At 35.9% G+C, this 19,762-nt stretch overlaps 1 protein-coding gene and 1 pseudogene across 1 annotated transcript in view; one reads left to right on the top strand and one right to left on the bottom strand.

The window, feature by feature from the left end:
• Nucleotides 1–19,762, bottom strand: part of LOC120778527 (protein toll) — a 306,345-nt gene that overhangs the window by 50,766 nt on the left and 235,817 nt on the right. The window lies entirely within an intron of this gene.
• On the top strand, nucleotides 18,132–18,793 carry LOC120777831 (annotated as a pseudogene).

Here is a 19,762-nt window from a genome sequence, read left to right as displayed (position 1 = left end):
GTATTTATCGCCACTATGTACTTAATTACAAATATGAATTCAAACTAAGCTCTCATTTGATTGAAATATGAATAAAATTCTAAGCGTATATATGAATGCGAGTTGTGTAATTACTTTTGGTATGGTAAAGAAGCAGTATACATACTTTTATATTTATATATAGACATAATATGACCTTATATATGCTACCAACCACTACCATCTTCAAAATGCCACGTACGCATATATTTCTAACCTCACTTTTGCATATATTTAGCACTAAATTTATTTTTTCATTCATCTGAGCGAAGGCAGAATAGCTAGTGATTCCGCAAACTCCAAAAACACATTTTCCACGAAAAATTTTTGATTTAAATTCACCTGCCACAAAATTGCCAGCCATAAAAATATATGCGGTAATACGCAATAATCAAATTTAAATACACACACGCACACACTCCCAACTGCTTAGGCGAATCTGTCTGCCTTTTGTGAAATTTTGCTGACTCAGTTTGTGGCGGCAAGCGATTTGAGTGACAATAAAATTACGCAAAATTCTGAGCACGTACAGACTATGCCAATCATATTAGAGGCGCGAAGCCGCATTCTTGCATACTAATGCACGCACAGACATTAACCCTATGCCGTCACAGGCGCTGGCGGCTGGCGAAAAATACATAAATTCCGACACAAAAACAATGCAGTTATGTACCGTTGTAAAGTGTGAGTCTAAAAGCCTACGCAGCGCTGGTTGAAAATGTGTAGCATACTTTTGTGCGTCGTCACTGCATCAGGTGTGCGAAAGCTAAGAAATTAATTAAAAGGATTTTTGGATTGCAGATGTGGCGAAATTCGGGAATTATATGTGTCTTTGTACATATGTATATTGTATATATTCTAAGAGGAATATAAAGGTAAACAACAACAACATTACTTTATGGTATTTGAAACTATGCAGCTGCCGGGTGTTAGTGTTAGGGTTGTAGTCGGTAATGATTATTGTTTGAGACTTTGCCGCAACTGTACTTAGTAATATTTGAATAAAATGAATATACCCAAGCAAGTAATTACGCAGAAATTTCCGAACGATTTGCGCTGAGCTGCAATTAAGTCAGTGTAGTGTGACATGATTTTATTTACAAGAGCGCAAATAGATACTTGTATCTGGTGTTAAAATCTGGTTTTTTGAAATTTAAGTTTTGGATACTTTATTTTTATGAATTTTACATATGTATATTTAAAATCTATATTTTTGTTAATTGAATTTTCGATTTTTTTTTGAAAATTTGTTTCTTGGAAAACTTTATTTTTAAAAACTGAATTTTTCAAACTTAATTATTTAAAATAAAATTTTTGAGAACTTAATTTTTCAGCTTAGTTATGTACATATATAGAGACCTTTATTTCGGAAAATATGTTTACTTTTCGAAAAAAATATTTTTAAAATTATCTTTTTTTAATTTAGTTTTTGAAAATTTAATTTTGGAAAACTAAAAACTAAAGTTTGGTTTTTTGAAAACTTTTTTTAAAACTCAATTTTCAAACTTAATTATTGAAAAATTTCTTTCTTTCTTTCTTTTTGAAAATGTGCATAGTTTTTGAAAATTTAATTTTTGGAAAACTTTAGTTTTTAAATTTATTTTTTTGAAAACTATTTTTTTTAATTTACTATCTCAAAACTTTAATGAAGAAAAAATAATTTTTCAAACTTTTTTTGGAAGCTTTATTTTTCAAACATAGTTATTGAACATTGAATTATTGAGAATTATTGTAAAATATGTATGAGCTTTGAAAATTTATGAATAATTTATTTTTTAAACTTTTGAAAAATTGGTTTTTAAAAATTGAAATTGAAAATTATTATTTTTTTAATTTGGTTTCAGAAACTTTGATGTTTGAAATGTTTTTCGAAAACTTTATTTTGAAAACTTAATTATTGAAAATTTGATCGGTGAGAACTTAATTATTGAAAATTTAATTTAAGAAAGCATGAAAAGTTTTAGAAAATTTTTGATTGCCTTATTTTTAAAATTGACTATAATTTTCGAAAATTTTTGAAAAATTAATTTTTAGAAATTGGACTTTTTGAAATTAGTGTTTTGATAATTTTTCAAAGTTAACTTTTAAAAACTTTAAAATAAAAGCTTAATTATTGAAAATTCAATTTATGAAATTTTGAACAGTTTTAGAAATATTTTGATTACTTTCTTAGTTTTTATTTTTTTATTTTGATTTTTGAAAACTTTACTTTTCAAATTGACTTTTTGCAAACATAAGTTTTGAAAACGTTATTTTTGAAAATATAATTTTGTGAACACTTATTTTTTGTAAGTTTAATTTTTAAAAGGCAACAACAGGTCAGGACTTTTTTTAATTTTTTCCGATTAAAATCTTACCTACAGTACAAGAATCTGTTACTGCAGCTTCAATATCAACCCACTAGCAACAGCAAAATTCTTCTGATATCGTTTTCAACCAGAAATCTTTCGCTGCCCTTATTGTCTGCAGCATTATCATGGATCGGTTGGTATGGAATTAAATTCATTAGCAACATCATGTAGGTGATTACGTGGCGTTTTTTGCGCACCATACACTTAAATATATATATGTATGTATATGTATTTAGGTACCGAAAACATGTTGAAGCAGCTCCTACTGCGAGCACACATTCACGTGAACTCTCACCTGAAAAGCTTTTGCGGTTTACTTTGCAGGTGAGATTACGCCTTCTGAGTTTCATACTCACGTTGCGTCTTTGTGTTTTTCGCCAAAAGCCTTTGTGGGTATAAATGCTATTTCGTTAATGCCACCCACCTGTACTTACTATACATACATATGCATATACAGCTACACGTGCGCGTAAGTATGTTTGTCTGCGCATGGCTTGACACCACTTAAAGGTGTACTAGCATTCTATTGTGCTTATTTGCGCATAAGTAGTAAGTTAATGATGCATATTTCAGCTTTGTGCACATATACTTATGTACATATGTATGTACATGCCGTTATAGGGCTGTTGCTTAAGGCTAATACTTTCTTCATCATAATTTTGTTTATGAAGTGAAGCTGAAATTGAGTCAAGCCCCATTAACGAGGATATTAGTAATTTCCAAGAATTCTGGCTAGTGTATTAGCTTATATTTGCAACTCAAGCATAACCCACGATGCATGTGAATGAACGTAGTGAGAGTTTGTTCGGTTAAAAGTTAGGAAATCTGTTGAATTGCGGCTTAAGGGGTTACATTGGTTTTGACGGTGGAAAAAATGAGTATTTTCACCAAAGTTTTTCTTACCTTTGTTAAATGATTTATGTTTGTTTTAATTTTGAGAATATCAAAGAACAATATTTAATTAATATTCTGTGAGTTTTTAATATTTTTTTTTTTTTTTGGAAATTCAGCCAATGGTAGCTGGTTTCCAAAGGCACGGCTCAAAAAGTTTCCTCGTGAATCGAAGTTAATATTTTTTTTTTGTTTACTTGTACACTACTTTATTTCTCACTACTATCGTAGGTTCCCCTCCTATGTTCCTCGGATAAATAATATTCAAAAGAAAAATATATAATAATTGCTCATAATTACTATGCCAAATACGATTCAGTTTTATCAAAAACACAAACTTACAAGTGCTGCAAAGTCTTCAAAGACGGTCGAGAGATTTTTGAAGACATGCTTCGCTCTATACGACCTTCGACCTCTTTAACTGATCAAAATATTAAAAAAGCAACGGATGTGGTGCATGAAAATCGTTAGTCAAATGTTAGAGATATGACAAGAGAGCTCGACATCTCTCGTGAGTTCGGCTGAATGGTTTGGGTGGATATTTTTGATATGTAACGCGTTCTTGCTCGACTCGTCCCAGGTCTAAAGGAGTAAATAGGCCTCTTTGGACATGCTTGTTCGAGAGAACCCCGTCCCACATTCATGGAGAGCATTAAAACTGCCGATGAGACATGGGTTTATGAGTTTGACATTCAATTAAGACAACAATCATCTGAATGGAGGGGAAAAAACGATTCGAAAAAAGCACTCCAACGCCGCTCAAATATCAAGATGATGCTCATCCTATTCTCGATATTCGTGGCTGGGTGCATTATGATGAACAACCACGGCCGGAATTGTGGAAGAACAATTCATGGATTTGGCTTCGTGTGAATTTTTTTTGTACCCCAATTTGAAATTTACCGCACCGTGGAACCCGAATATATATATTTAACACATAATTATTCAACATTGATCTCAGAATATAATGAATAATAATAATAATTCTACAATCAACATTTGACATCCTTCTTAAATTTAGAGGAAGGCTGCTTAGCTAAAAAGAATCAAATAATTCAGACTTAACTAATCTTAAACTAGTCGAAAAGTAATTTTGTTCACAAAATTAGAAAGCAATATTAAAATTTTTCTCCTACAAAATTCCTCATTGTTGAATTTTCGCTTAGCAGAAGTCACATGACGCCACATATAAGTCGATAACTGTTTCCATTACATTTTTTCTCGCCATATTTACACACACTTGGCCTCGTTCTTTGTATGCCTCTCCACTTAAAAATATGCAAAATAGTACATTGGCAAACTCATATTGAATTCTTGTGGCTGTGAAACCACTTTTCAACTCCAACAAAGCCAAGTTAGCCAAACAAACCGAAGTGCCACACCCACAGACAACAAAGAAATAAAAGCGCTGCTATTTGCACAAACCAATACTCAAGCCAATATGAATGCTTTGTGTACTCATGTGATTGCGTTTGTGTGTGAGTGTAGCGGTAGTTGTAGTAGCCTAAACAAATAGAGCAAATGTAGATTAGAATGCAATGTGAGACCCTTTGAAGGCGAGTGTCAAAATTAGAGAGTCCAAATCAAGTGCCACGTAACTCGGAGTATGTGTAGTGGTGTAAACCGCTTGCAAAACTTGCACAAACTAAAGCAACCACAAACAAGGAAATGTACATAACAAAATTTGCAATACAAAAGAACAAGTGTGCACACAGCTTAACCAAAAAGGAGAAAGGAGCAGCTGTCGAATTCCTTTTAAAGTTGAAGAATTACCTCAAGAAAGTTGTAATTCCACTCGGCAATGTTTTGTAGGTACATTGTGTTCTGTTGCTATGCGGTGTTATATGCATACATACATACTTATACATAGATGATTGTATATAGATATTCATACATAAAACTTGTTGCAGTTTTTACACAAATAGTTATATTTAAGTATGTGTGCATGGCTACGAAAACTATTTTCAAACATTTGAGTAGACGTAAGGCCTTTTAGTTAAAGTGTCCTAACTCGATTGAAGCCAAAATTGATTTCAGTAGCCAAATTTTGTTGTCATTTAACTCAAATTAAATTATTGGTAGGCGAAAAAGTCTTTTCGTATTTTGTCAATCGTTGTCGTTGCAGTCTTATATCTCGAGTGGTACCCATCACATTATGTCAAACCATATAGTGTTGGAAAGGTGAGATTTTAAGTTTCCTTCAACCATAAAAAATAAATTCGGGGAAGTTAAAAAAAAGTTACAGCTGTTTAAAAAGTAAGTTGAAGTTTGATTAGAAATACGAAAAGACATTTTCGACTACCCAATATTTCCGTAGAACAGAGGAGTTAATAATAATTTTGGCCCATACCTTGCGACAAAACAAACGAATTTGACAACAAAAACATTTCTTAAACTTTTTTTCCAAAATTCAAGAAACTGCACTTAGGCTTATCTTCAAGTTACGGGTTTTACGTTCGAAGTTTAGTGATTGCTCTGTTGTTGTAAAAAGTGTTAAATTGTGAAAAACTGTAAAGTGTAAAGAAATATTTCCATGAAATCCGAAAAATGTTTACACTTGCAGGTAAAGCAAAACCAAAACAAAAAACGCATGCAACAAAAATGTGCGTAATTAAAATTGCTTTGAATTGGTGCATTAGCAGCAGTTTTGAGCAATATTGTTTAAGCTTTTTATCAAAGTTGTTTGCTATCGATATTTACGCAATATTTTTACCGTGAGCTGGGTGTGTAGGTGTGTGTGTTTTGTTAGCAATTATATAAATTGCTCGTTTTCTGTTGAATTTGCAAACGTTACAAAAATCATTTTTAATACTTTGCTTTTTCCATGGACGTATATATGTAACCGATGTATTGGTTAGTCGAAAAAGTCTTTTTGTATTTCTAATCAAATTTCAACTTATATTTTTTTCTTTATAATGAACAATAGCGAACAAAAAAAGTAACATTTTCATCGACCACTTTTCCGCTGAAACATTATTCCATCAGTGTAAGACTATAATAAGAGTCAATCGAAATTTCAAAACGGCAGCGAGCGAACCATTGTTTTGCTACACGATTTGGTACAGCATCGTCTCTGGAAGCTTCACAAATTTCGTTGGTGGTTTGCGTGGCATTATTTATATAAAAATTTCAAAATATAGCGGATTTCTTCATTATTTTCACTCATTTTCGAACAGCTGTAACTTTTTTCAACTTCCTGAATTTAATTTTTTTGTTGGTTAAATGAAGCTTAAAATCTCACCTTTCCAATACTGTTTGATATGACACAATGTGATTTGTAGCACTGGAGATATACGACTGCAAAGACAACTATGTATTTGCAAAATACGAAAAGACTTTTTCGACTACCAACATTTTAACTCTTCTTATTGATATATACATACTTATGTGCAAAAAATGGATTTTTTGATATTCACAAGTGGTTATAAGCTCGTAAATAAGCGGTATGTAATAAGTTACATTATTGACATCAACTACTGAGCAGTTGTTATGTAAAAAAGAAAATTTATTCAGTTGGAATGCCAACTCTCCTCAATTTGCGCCAGAAATACGGTCTCTCACTGAGTAAGAATTATTTTGGCAAAACTTGATTTCATACCACGTATCGTAACCTTAACAAATGTAAGCACACACATATAGCAATGATTTAAATAGGTTGTGTGATTTCTTTGCATACATCAAGGCGCCGCAACGCAATCTACTGCAGTCTCTACCACACTGCATACCGCTTTTGGCAAACATTTGATTGTTCTGCGAATTTTTCAATTCCGCCAATGCAAATATTCGCAACAAATATTTAATGTACTTGTATATACATATTTAAGTGTATATGTATATGTGAGTGAATTTATTTGTAAATATATGTAAATAAAGGAAACATATGCAGAGGCATGCATATGTGTGTATTGGCGCATCAAGGCAAACACAGCGCAGCAATTGCTGCTTGCTTTACACATTTATTTGCCACATTCATGTATGTATGTGTGTAAGGCCTTCTGTGGATACACGCCGAGACGCTTAATAAATATGAATTCGTTTGTTTTCTAGCACACACACACATATATACATATATCCATGTGAGCATATGCAACATTTTCATGCAACGACATGACGACGACGGCTGCTGCTCTGCCGCCAGGGACTGCACACGGCCGGATTTATTTATTGCTTTTCTCTTGAAGCAAATCCTCAGGAAGTGGAAGAATTGCTGCGCGTACGTATGTGTCTTACATAATAACAACAAATGCATGTATGTATATTTTTCACATATGTGTATGGATAGTTACAGATTAACCTTTAATCAGTTGCATTTTTTCTTTTTAAGTGAATGCCTGTGGAAGAATTCGATTGGAGATCATTAAATGCCAAGCCGATTAATGGGTGACGTGTTCGATTCGCTTAAGAAATTTTTGATAAGCATCAACAGTTATTCAGTGAGGACAGAGATCGAGAGGGAGAGAGAGGGTGAGGTGGTGACAGAGATAGAGTGTAAGCGAAAATTGTGCCTTAAGCTTTCAAATTCCATATCGAACTTCGTCCACAAACTTTGCTTTCACTCGCCTTTTCACCGCACATCAACACGCTTCGGAAATTTCGCGCGACAACTTCGCTTTCCGTTCGCCTTTTGATCGTGGCGGCAGCCAATCAATATGCTTGGCTAAACTAAACTTTACAAATCTAAAATCTCACTAATTTTCAAAGTTTATTTTTCCGCACGCTTACGGAGTCGCGCCAATACGATTTTTAATTCGTTGAAATTGAATTTCTTGCGCAAATATTGATTCAAACTTTTCATTACACTCGACTGCGCTCGGCAGCGCAAGACGAGTACAGTGCCACTCGCACATTTTCATATACATCCCTGTACTTGCCATTGCTCGCAGTTTTCCCACTTTACTTTGCTATACATTTTATTTGCTCTCTCTTTTACTTTGCTTGCTTTCTTTTTCGCGCACAATCGGTCTCCAGCATTCTGACCATTTTGTAGGTTTTTCTAATTTTTATGCTGGCTCAAGTTTGCCGTTAACTTTTGCAACAGCTACTTTAGATGTTTGCGCTTCCTGACTTGACTTAACTAGCGAGCGTGTTTGCGTTGGCACGCGTGAGTGAGTGAGAGTGTAAAGGACCAATGTACGTACGTAAATGTGTAGACGAAAGACCCACGGAGAAAATAATTTAAATTTTGAATATTTTTTTAACCGGTACAGCTAGATTTTGTTCGGTTTAAGTGTAGAATTTAATTCAGATTTTTTTGTAGGTTTATAGGTCTATTTTTTTTTGCAAAATTGAATTAGAGTTGCATTTAAATTTAGTGAATTGTCTTGAATCTATAAATAAGTTAAATTCTTTTTTCTATACTTTTTCTTTTAGAAATTACACTTACTTAACATTACCCTAAATGTTGGCAATACTTCAGTTTCATAATATATTAGTTTGAATATAACAGCTTTCAATGTTGCCTACATTTAGGATCATACCTAAATTAAAAAATAATTATTATCCAAGTCGCACACCCGACACAGTGATCGGGTAAGTCAATACAAAATAGGAATAAAAGTACAATATATGTATTTTCTTTTACTACGGTTTTAGCGTGAAACCAAAATTGGTTTCAGTAATCCGGTACTTTCAGAAAACTTGACGATTAGCTTAGCTGGGATTGAAATTTGGGGGTTTTCCATTGTATTAAGTGTTCAGATTTGAAGAATAATAAGTGGTGGACTGAAAATCTGTTTTTGTTTGCACCTGTTCCGCTTATTAGTTTTTGCTTCAAGAGTTTAACTAAGAATCCTTGTTAAGGAACATTCGCTATTTCTAGCAATTTATTTTGAATACAATCATTTCCATTATGTGACTCTTTCAAAACTAAGTGAATGTATTAGTATTAGAAAGCAATTACACCCTTCAGAAATAAAAAAGTTATTCTTATAAAACTTGAACAGTTGAAGGAGAGGAACAGTGAGCTTCTTTAAGGATGGGTCAAAGAGAGAGGTTTACTGCCAGGAGCTCTATACATATTAACTACAGCTTCATACTTTCTGACTATTGCAATGTCTTCCAAGCCGAGGCTTCAGCTATTAAGGTGGCAGTAGATCTGCTGCTCCGGAGTGCAGCCACCTTCAGAGAAGACACCATTCCCTCAAAAAGCTGGGCGGCGATACTATCCTTGAACTCATATATTGTGCGCTCAGGGTTGGTCGATGAGGGCCTAACCTCGCTATCAATAGCATCGAGTGTCTTTGTATTGGTATGGTTGCCGAGATATAGCGGAATGGCAGGAAATTGTAAAGCTGGTGAGCTAGCAAGGAACGGCACCCTAGAACCGCTATCGGTAGAATGGGCGCGGGTCTGTGCTACCGTATCCTCTTGTGTTCTACTAACTACTAGATAGCTGAGAAGCTTGGCCAGCACTGGGCCACCAACGGTACTTGCGCTGTCGCAAAAGCCTTTTGGCCCAAGATTGATCGCAAGACGTCTAATGATCTCTTTGCCCTCTGAAGGCAAGTCTCTCCCTAGTTGTGGGGCTTTTAAGAGGCCACTGGTTTCCATGCTGTAAGGTTGGGAATCATACAGATCATGCTGTATAGAAGAAGCTCAGATGGAAACAGTTTAACACTTCCTTCTGGATTGTCTTGCGTCTGGGAGGTCGATATTTAAACACTTGGAAGCGCATACCTTCAGACATCCCACCGAACTAGCGAGAGTTGAAATTACAAGTAAAAGCCTGTGAAAATTTGTTTTGGCTATTAAGCCTTTTGCTAAACTATAAGTCCGAACACAGGAATTCTGCTTTTCCATGGCTTCACAAAGCACTTCATGTGCCAATCCACGTGCGATCTTCGATCGGCCATCTAACCTTACCTAGCGTACTTGAACCACTTTAGTAAATATTTTGTAAAAGTTGGAAAATATTTTCTACAAAACTGTATTTGTTTTAATTGTTTATCTCACATAAAGGGACTTTCAGCAGATAAGCTTCTCTACAGGGCTACTGTGATACCAGAGTACTTAGCCAACCACACATACGGACACACATTGTTGCAGTATCCAGTACCACAGAGTAAAGTAGTATATCTGTGGCTTGTCTTGCATTCGCAATGTTGCAAGGGAGTAACTGTATATGAACTGGTATGTGTAGGCGCGCACACACACACATACACATGTGTATTTTTAAGCATACTTTGTACTTTTGCGGGTGTTCGTATTTGTTTATGCGCGCTGCAATACAGTCTAGAGTTTCAGTTTTGTTTTGTTTACATAGCCTTATTTATCTTGAATCTTGGCAGCTTAATCTTGAGCTTGTTGACTTTCTTTGCTTTATCTCCTTTGCGCTTCTAACTGCAGTGTCTCTTATTTATTTTTTTCTATCTTCCTTCATTTCAATTCAATTCGCTTTTTGTTTAACGAGTTGCTGAACTTAATTCTTTATTTCCTATTTCCTGTGTTTATTGCCAATTGATTTTTCATCAGGTCTGCGTGAACTGACTTCCAATTGAGGTGTGAGTTCGAAAAGCAAGCAAATGAAGAATAATTTAAAACTTTACTTTGTGAGTGGCTGCTTGGCGGCGGGGATTGTTGTGATTGTTGTAAGTGTGGGCTTGTTGATTTCAATTTCAAATTACGGAAATAAATAAATCAGAAGTTTGTGATTCCTTCATTAGTTGAAAGTCGGCAAAAAGTTACCTTATATTAGTTGGCATACATACATGCATACTTGTACATATATAAAAGTTTCTTCCATATTCCGGGAAAGCGTGGAAACGTACCTGCAAGAGAAGAAAGCGAAAAAGTTTTATCAGTAAAATTTGAAGTTTGTTAAAGTTTCAAAAGTTGTTAATCAGCTTTAAAATTACAGGACAAGAAAATTATTTTTGAAAGCATGACAATGTAAGAAATTAAAACAAAATACTTAAGCTAGGTTGATGTATGGTATTCTTACATTGTCATGCTTTTATAAATATTTCTCGTGTTAAAGCTTTTTGAAAGTCGTTTTGTCTGTTTCAAGTAAGGGTTACTTCGACAATATCTCTTAAACTTATTAAACTCATGGAAATTTGACTTCAACTTGAAAGTTCTTATCTTTGGAGCCTTACTATTTATAAATATTATACTTAAGGCGCTATAGCTAGTTGTAGATTTCAAAAAATCGATTTTTCGTTTAGCACGTACATATATCGATACTATATATAGTTGAAATATGCTCCGAAAATTTGAGTCAATCAGGCAAATAGTTTTGGAAAAATTTGTATATTGTAAGATTTTAGTGTAATTGAACATAGTGGCGATCGGCTCACAAAAATTTAAGCGAATTTTTCTCGAAACGCTGTTTTCAGAGTCAGTGAAGAAAATTTCTCTGAAACGGTAAGGTCGTTCGACTTCAAATCGCGTGCTACTAAGCTATATGTTAAGGTAAGGATCGCACGAACAAGGGTTTGGACAAAAATTTGGGTTCTTAAACGACTCTGAAGCGTAGAATTTTTTTTTAAGTTTTTGAAGTTGTCAGAAGTTAAAATATATCCTATTTTTTCGATCTCTATCTCTGCTTATCTATTGTAAGAGTATTTTTGGATTTGAAACGAGTAAAACCTATTTCCTCATCCACAAGCAACTTTTTTCGAAAGTTTTACGGGAGACCAGCTACGCGATCGAGGAAATCCAAAATGTATCAATATTAATTTCCAATATTTTTTTTGCGGGTGAGGCGGTGGAAAATGCCTTCCGCATCATCAGTGCTGTCGTCCCAGCAACGATATGTGTCGCCTCCCTGGAAGCACATTTGCATTACTTCTGGGTGGCGTTAGCAAAATTGTTGTGAATTTCTGAATAATACCCCAGTTTGCTTCACTCTCCAGCATTACACTGATTAAATTGTCTGCGTTTATTGGACCAAGTGATGAAAGTTTGAAGACTGCGGTGCGATGCACTCTAGCCACCACCTTGCGCCGATTTTTTTTTTTAAGCACATCTGTCCAAAACTCAGCTCCGTAAATAGGACGCTGATTGGACATTAGTCTGCTAAGTTGGGAGGTGATTTTCGCTGCATTTCCTGCGGCGTGCTCGATTTGAACCCAGAAGGTTAGTCTGTGGTCTAGTCTTACGCCTAGGTAGTTTACTGCTTTTTCTGTTCCAAGTATATCCGAAGTCGTTTTCATACTTATTTCGAGGGGTATCTGCTTATTTGTTAGCAGTAGTAGCGACTGAAGGTTGTGTGAGTCGAGCCATGCTTACGTCCGTATCCTGACCTGATTAAGCTATATTCGCGCATCTTTTGTGTCTTTTGTTGTAATTACTGCTGCAATGTCGTCCGCCTGGCCAATTAAGTAGGATTTGTCTGGAATTTAGAGTTTTAGTATAACATCGTAGCTGATGTTCCACAAGTATCGGCCTAGAATGGACCCTTGAGCTACTCTTGACGTAGCGACTATCTGTCGTAATCCCTCTCTAGTTTGGTACTAAGGCAGCTCCGCACCACAGCTCAAAGGTAGTCGGGGAATTTCAAAGCTTTTTTCAAATGCGTAGATCATATCCACCCATCTAACGCTGTTAAAGACATTTCGGATATCTAAAATCGCCAGCAATACTATTCTTTTGTAGTTATGCCATCTACGCTGTACGGCTTCTGCACTTTCAATAACATATTTTATAGCTCCTGGAGTTGAACTGCTGGGTCTAAAGCCGTGTTCTGTAGGGGAGAGTCTTCGTTGATAGCTGCTTGGAGCCTAGGTGTATGTAAGTAGCCTTTCATAAGGCTTTACCGCTGTGTCAAGCGTGCGTAGTGAACGGTATGCTGATGCCAAGTTGGGATCTACTTTTCCCTTACGGATTAACATCAATCCAATATTAAAGACATTAAATTTTATTGATCGAAATTTTTTTTATCTATTAAACAAAATGCCTCTAAAAAAATAATAATAATAAAAAATCTAACGAATGCGTTTTTTCCATGGAATGGGATATTTACATGAATGTTACTTCTCAGATTTTAATATACGAGATATGATTAAAAATATATGTATTATGAGTTTTCAAAGTGAAATTCATTGAAGCATTTTATTTCATTTTTGATTAATAAGCGCAAGCATGCGAATAAAATCTTGTGAAATCCCATTTAGTCATAACTATAATTGGCTCAAGCATTCAAGCAACTAAGCGTGTTATCAGCAAATGGTCATTGACATATTATTTCATTAACTAAATGCAAAAAAAAAGTTAAAAAACGCTTTAAAACAAATTATAATTATAAATTCTTGAAATGCAGAGAAAACCACAAAAGTAAAATACACATTTTTACAAGATGCTAAATGCAAATAAATCAGGGTAATAAAAGAAATTCCAAAAATATACAGTAAATCAAAACCCGCCTTGTTTATCAACTTGCCACATGGCGTAAGCGCGGAATGTAAGTGGAATCGCATAAAAGCCAGCGATTAAATTGTATGCGGTTTAAATGTGATTTTTTATCAAAATTAATTTCTAACGCCATTTCACCATTTGCCGCCAACATTCTCTGCACAGTGCCACACTTCATTAAATCAGTTGAGTCACTTGACTTCGACTGCCACACACAATCGCGCGTCGGCTTATCTCGCTGCTAATAAGCGCTACACTTCAAAGTAGGGCCTGCAGCCGTCTTCAACAAGCTGCGAGTTCATTTAATGCTTGTAAATTCATTTCATGTTTGTTATGTGCGAGTACATATGTTATTTGCAGCTGTCACTAATATAATGGATAAGCCTGCATACACAAGCGCAAATAGTATTTATGCAACACAACCTGTCGCAGCACAGCTTGCTAGCTAAGATATCTTTGCGCATCGCACCCGCCGTTTGGATTATTGAAATTTCTTAGATCTTGCCACATCCGCCAACACATCGTCCTCTTTACTGTGCGCCGCCGCGAATGTTGCAGTCTCATAATCTGGTTTTTACTTTACTGATTTCTTGTGTTGCGACTTGTCGACTTGTGACGAGTTCTTTCAGCGTCACTGGCATAACTTGACAACACTTCCGGTTGCTTCTCCACTAAGTACTACAAGTGCTTGCAACATAATTTTCTTTGGAACTTTTCTTATTTTGCATCACTTTGCTAAACATTCCTTCAGTGACGCAGCAAGTATCTGCAAGTTTCCTTCGTTTTCTTCTTCCCTTTAAATTTCTATTACTTGCATTATGCCTGCAACTACAACGCGTTACAAGTTTATGATTTGTAGGTGCTACTCTATATATATATACATATATATTCCATGTGTCTGAGGATGTGTGCAGAAGAAGCCATTATGAAAGCTCTCGCCGAGTTTTGGTTGACAATACTTCGTGTAATGAAATTCCGCAGTCGTCAGTGGTTCCGAGGCGTTCACCGTTATTTGCTTAAGCAATCTCAAAAAATTTCATTACTTTCTTTATTAGTGGTATATTTAATTTATAATTGTAATTTGTAATTTGTAATTTGTAATTTATAACTTGTAATTTGTAATTTGTAATTTGTAATTTGTAATTTGTAATTTATAATTTGTAATTTGTAATTTGTAATTTGTAATTTGTAATTTGTAATTTGTAATTTGTAATTTGTAATTTGTAATTCGTAATTTGTAATTTGTAATTTGTAATTTTTAATATGTAATTTGTATTTTGTAATTTGTAATTCGTAATTTGTAATTTGTAATTTGTAATTTGTAATTTGTAATTTGTAATTTGTAATTTGTAATTTGTAATTCGTAATTTGTAATTTGTAATTTGTAATTTGTAATTTGTAATTTGTAATTTGTAATTTGTAATTTGTAATTTGTAATTTGTAATTTGTAATTTGTAATTTGTAATTTGTAATTTGTAATTTGTAACTTGGAATTTGTAATTTGTAATTTAGTAATTTGTAATTTAGTAATTTAGTAATTTGTAATTTAGTAATTTTTAATTTAGTAATCAGTAATTAGTAGTTAGTAATTAGTAATTTTTAATCATATTTCACATATAGCCATTTGACAAGTATTTTCATTTGCTCTATGCTCACCAGCAACGAGTTGCAGTTAAAACTGATAGCAATGGGGAGAAGTACGCGGGTGCAAGCAGCAAAAAATATCTGCGCTTGTGTGTTTGAGTTTGCAAGTCGCGCAACATTTTCAATTCAATCAATTTTCGCGGATTTCCTCTATTCATGCGGACAAATGGGGCTTTATAAGTCTATGGGATGCTTGCTGTTGGTGGAACACCGCCTACACCATTCATCTGCACCACAGTCAACGGCTTGCCAGTACATTTGCGGCACTGTTTAACGCCTCCCCCTCCTTTAGCAACTTATTGAGAGTGCAAATTTAATTTAGCGTGCTCGCCGCTTTGCTTCAGGTAAAGCAATAAAAGACACAAAGGCAACCTTGCAACCGAATGTATGCGTACAAAGGAGTTGGTTATACCAATGTTGCATACACTAAACCACCACGTACACACATACACGCATTTCTAGCTGCAGATCTGCATGTCTGTTGGGGTGTGCTAGTGCAAGTCCGCATAAAATGTGTGGCTGGGTCGCAGCTGATTGTGGCAATGCGGAAGTTGCCGCAATGCGTGGCGCGGCAAAATCAATTTTAAATGCACACACACACACACACACACATATTTGCAATCACACTACATGGAAGTGTGTGTGGCGCTTTAGCCATTGCCAGCGTTGCCACATATGTAAGGTGCTCACTTTATTGCATTCACAAAATGCCGCATATTATTGCAATTGCAATAGACGCAATAACAACAGCAACAAAAACACTGCAATAACAACAGCAAAAAAAACAATGCAATACAATAACAACGACGACAACAACAATGTTTGTTAGCTGAAACAACATTGTAACACTCCATTTATCCCTGCGTTGCTGGCGATGACGACGATAACGCTGATTACAACTACAACGCGACGACGCGTCAGTTTGGTTGGCAGCGAATGTTCGGCGCGGCGTGCGCAGACAATGTGCCACAAACATAGCTCGCTTGCATTTCACGCATACCAGCAGGCATTTTAGACGCACAAGAATATGCAGACGCATGCAGCGTTATATGCTTAAATATGTCTATGACCCAGCAGGAATAACTAAACTTTCTGGTTTTACAAAATCAAGCTTCATTTGTTGTTAAACACAATTTTTGTGTTTCCAACGGACTCGTTGAAAAGAAAAAACCCGGTTTTACGGATTTTACTTTATTACGAATATAAGTTTCTGAGTGGTAAATAACATTCAGGGAAGGTCGTGAATTCATTGAAAACTTGCTTCATGGAAGTCGCTCTCCACCTCTGTTAATGACTAAGACATAGAAAGAGGTCAAGAATTAATGCTTGAAAATCATTGTGTGGGCGACTAAGAGATAACAAATGATCTCAACATCTTGTATGGATCGATACCACTCATGTTGGTTAAAGTTTTGATTAATGTGCGGTTAATGGTCGGTTAAAATGCTGTTAATATTTGGTTAATGTTCGGTTAATGTTTGGTTAATGTTTGGTTAATGTTTTGGTTAATGTTTAGTTAATTTTTTGGTTAATGTTTTGGTAAATGTTTTGGTTAATGTTTTGATTAATGTTTAGGTAATGTTTTGGTTGATGCTTGGTTAATATTTTAGTTAATTTTTTGGTTAATGTTTGGTTAATGTTTTGGGTATGGAGCGTGCCAATACTATTAAAAAAACCTATTACTGTTGCAGAGAAGACATCGGGTAGATATGCTTGACAACGTAGTAACTGGTAACGAAACGTGGGTTAATGAATGCGACGTCTAAAATTTCCATTAATCTATCGTGGAGCGCCACAAATGTGCCGAAACCGAAGAGTCCACGCCAAAGTTGGACAAAAATCCATGTGATGTCCATTATTTTCTTTCATTATATCGCTGTGGTTCACAATAAATTCATTCCATAGGTTCAAACGGTCAATAAGAAATACTACTTGGCCATTTTGTGGCGTCTACGTGAAGGAATTCGTCGTAAACGACTGGATTTGTGGGAAGAAAATTCATAAATTTTTCACCATCACTGCATTTTTACTTAATTGGGACTGTCTTTTTGGGCGAAAACGAAACAAGAATCATCTCTATCTTTCTGTCTTCGAACTGGAAAAAGTGCAATGGGAAAGCAGCTAGGAGTCTACTGAAGCCATTAAAGGTCATTCGCTAAAGGCGCCCATCGCAAGCCTGTAACATATGCCAGCAAAATTGTATCAAGCGTTGGCATGCTAGTATTGGTTTTAGAGTCTTTTTCAAAGTGATCTTTATTATTTGCATAAAATACGTGAAAATGCGGCATTTTGTCAAGTCGGATCACTTAATATATGCTTTTAAATTTTGATAAAATTATTTTATATATAAAAAAAATATAAATATTTTCAATTTCCCACAGGTAAGTTTCAGCGAGTATGTCTAGTTATGCCATATATTCGCCGGCACATGCGTGTGTATGGGTGTCTGTGAAAGTATGCATTTTACTGCCACGCCACTTCCTTTGCAGGGCTCGCGCACATAATCTGCTGTGTATGCATAAGTGGTTTTCCCGCGCGTAAGCACACATATTTATGTAAGCAAGCATGCGCATGTGTGCGTGTGTGTGGTTGCGAGCAAAGCAGATGATAAACTCGCTGGCGTTTGTTTGGCTTTGGCTTGTGTACTCTTTAGCGAATTTATCGATTGCAATATTTCGTTTATTAAATTTTGTTTGTTGCAAGCAAAGCAAGTGAAGGCTGACATGTTACCGTTATTTTAAATTTATGCTGCGCTGGAATTAGCTGGCTATACTCGTATGATACCTGAAAGCAAAGGTATGAAGGCGATGTTTGCCTTTACTAAAAATGAAGGCGAAATTGGGATTTCACAAAGTTTACCATAAGATATGGGGTAATATGTGTCAGTTGGTGGTTGGAGAACAAACTGAAATATCAGATTATACAAAATGTTGGTGAATGTTAAAAAAATTGTATATAGTTAGTAAATCTGGTAATAATCAGTTATCTTCATATTAAAAACTTTTTTTTCGTGTGTAAGAAAAGACAAATGAGAAGATATTAAGGGAATAAGAAGCTAAGCAAGAATGGGAAGGCAAAAGCGAGATACAGGGCGGCGGTCGGAATATGCAACTATCACAAAGTCAAGTCCAACCTGAAGGAAAAAGAGGTGAAACGGCTGGATTGGGCTAGAGAGAGGTGAAGAACGGCCGGGAACACCTCGACAGTCGTACTAGGTGAAATGCCTCGGACCCAGCGTATGCCAATCGGATTGAAGAGCACAACGCTAGAAACAGGCAGCGCTCTCTAAGACGCCCTCGAAAAAGAGGAAGTGCAAAGACATAGCCAAAAAAGTAGACGTCAAGCACAATGAGATTGCCAAACGGCATTTCACCGCCACTCTCATAGACCGCAGTCACCCGCTAGGACAAATGTAACAGGAGCGGTAGAAAATAGTGAAAATGAAGAAGTTATTGGAAGCCCTCTTCTCGAGAATGGACGTCCAACAGGGCGCACCCATGCCGATGGAGCAAGATGGCTTTGCTGTGTCAAAAACTTAAAATGCTACGACGACCCGATGCTAACATGGGTAAAGGAAGCGGTCAGAACGCTTCCAAACTAGTGGGAGCGAGACTGGAAATGGTAGACCGCTGTAGTATTTCATCGGTGCCCAAAGCGAAGGACTATCCGTCGCATAGTGGACCCGAAACATGCTTTGAAGCTGCTACAAAGCAGAGTCCGGGCGTGCCAACTAGCGATTATAGGGGGTTAAGCGTGGCGAAATCCATTAACGAAGATGGAGGCCAAAGCTACATCCTCCAGATCAATAAGACGGCTGAGAAGCTTCTGTACGCGAGGTTCGGGAAGATGGCGTGAGGCGTGGGAGGCGTGTTCTTTCGGAATAGAAGGGATCACGGCTACTTCACTTGTCCTACAGGAGGGTGAGGTGGAGGAAAAACTCCGTCAGCAGCCTGATGGTTCAAAACCAAAAGCTGAGGGTACTCCAAGTGAACCTCCACAAAAGTTAGATCGCCGCTGCCGAGCTTTTTCTCAATCTGGTTCTAGACCTACCCCAATCTAATGAGCATATGCAGCAATATTTCTTAGGATCAGACCCTCTCACATGTCATCATTCTATGCTGGACATTTCCTTTATTTTGCTTCGAAACTGAATCGTTTCTTGCAATGAAAGAAAAAATACTGAAAATACACATGAAGTCCAAGCAGAAACGATCTCCCTCTAGAGCCCCGCCAACAGCTACAGTCAGCTATCCCTTTAAGGCCTTCAAAAACAAAGAAGCATAAAAGCAGCGATTCCATTACGAATTTACTGCAGCGCAACACATCAAACGCTGTCATCCAGAGCACACAGTAAACAGCATAAACAATTCTTTATTATGGACTTAATCCCTTATTTGAGCGCAATTATTTTATTTTTACAATTTCTCTTATTTATTTCCAAAGCACAGAAATGAAGCCAATATAAAATTATGGTCAATAAAACGTGTTGATGTTTCACCAACAACAAA

Source organism: Bactrocera tryoni, chromosome 1, assembly GCF_016617805.1.
Source record: "Bactrocera tryoni isolate S06 chromosome 1, CSIRO_BtryS06_freeze2, whole genome shotgun sequence".
Classification (NCBI taxonomy): domain Eukaryota; kingdom Metazoa; phylum Arthropoda; class Insecta; order Diptera; family Tephritidae; genus Bactrocera; species Bactrocera tryoni.
This window is presented reverse-complemented; position numbering and strand designations above follow the sequence as displayed.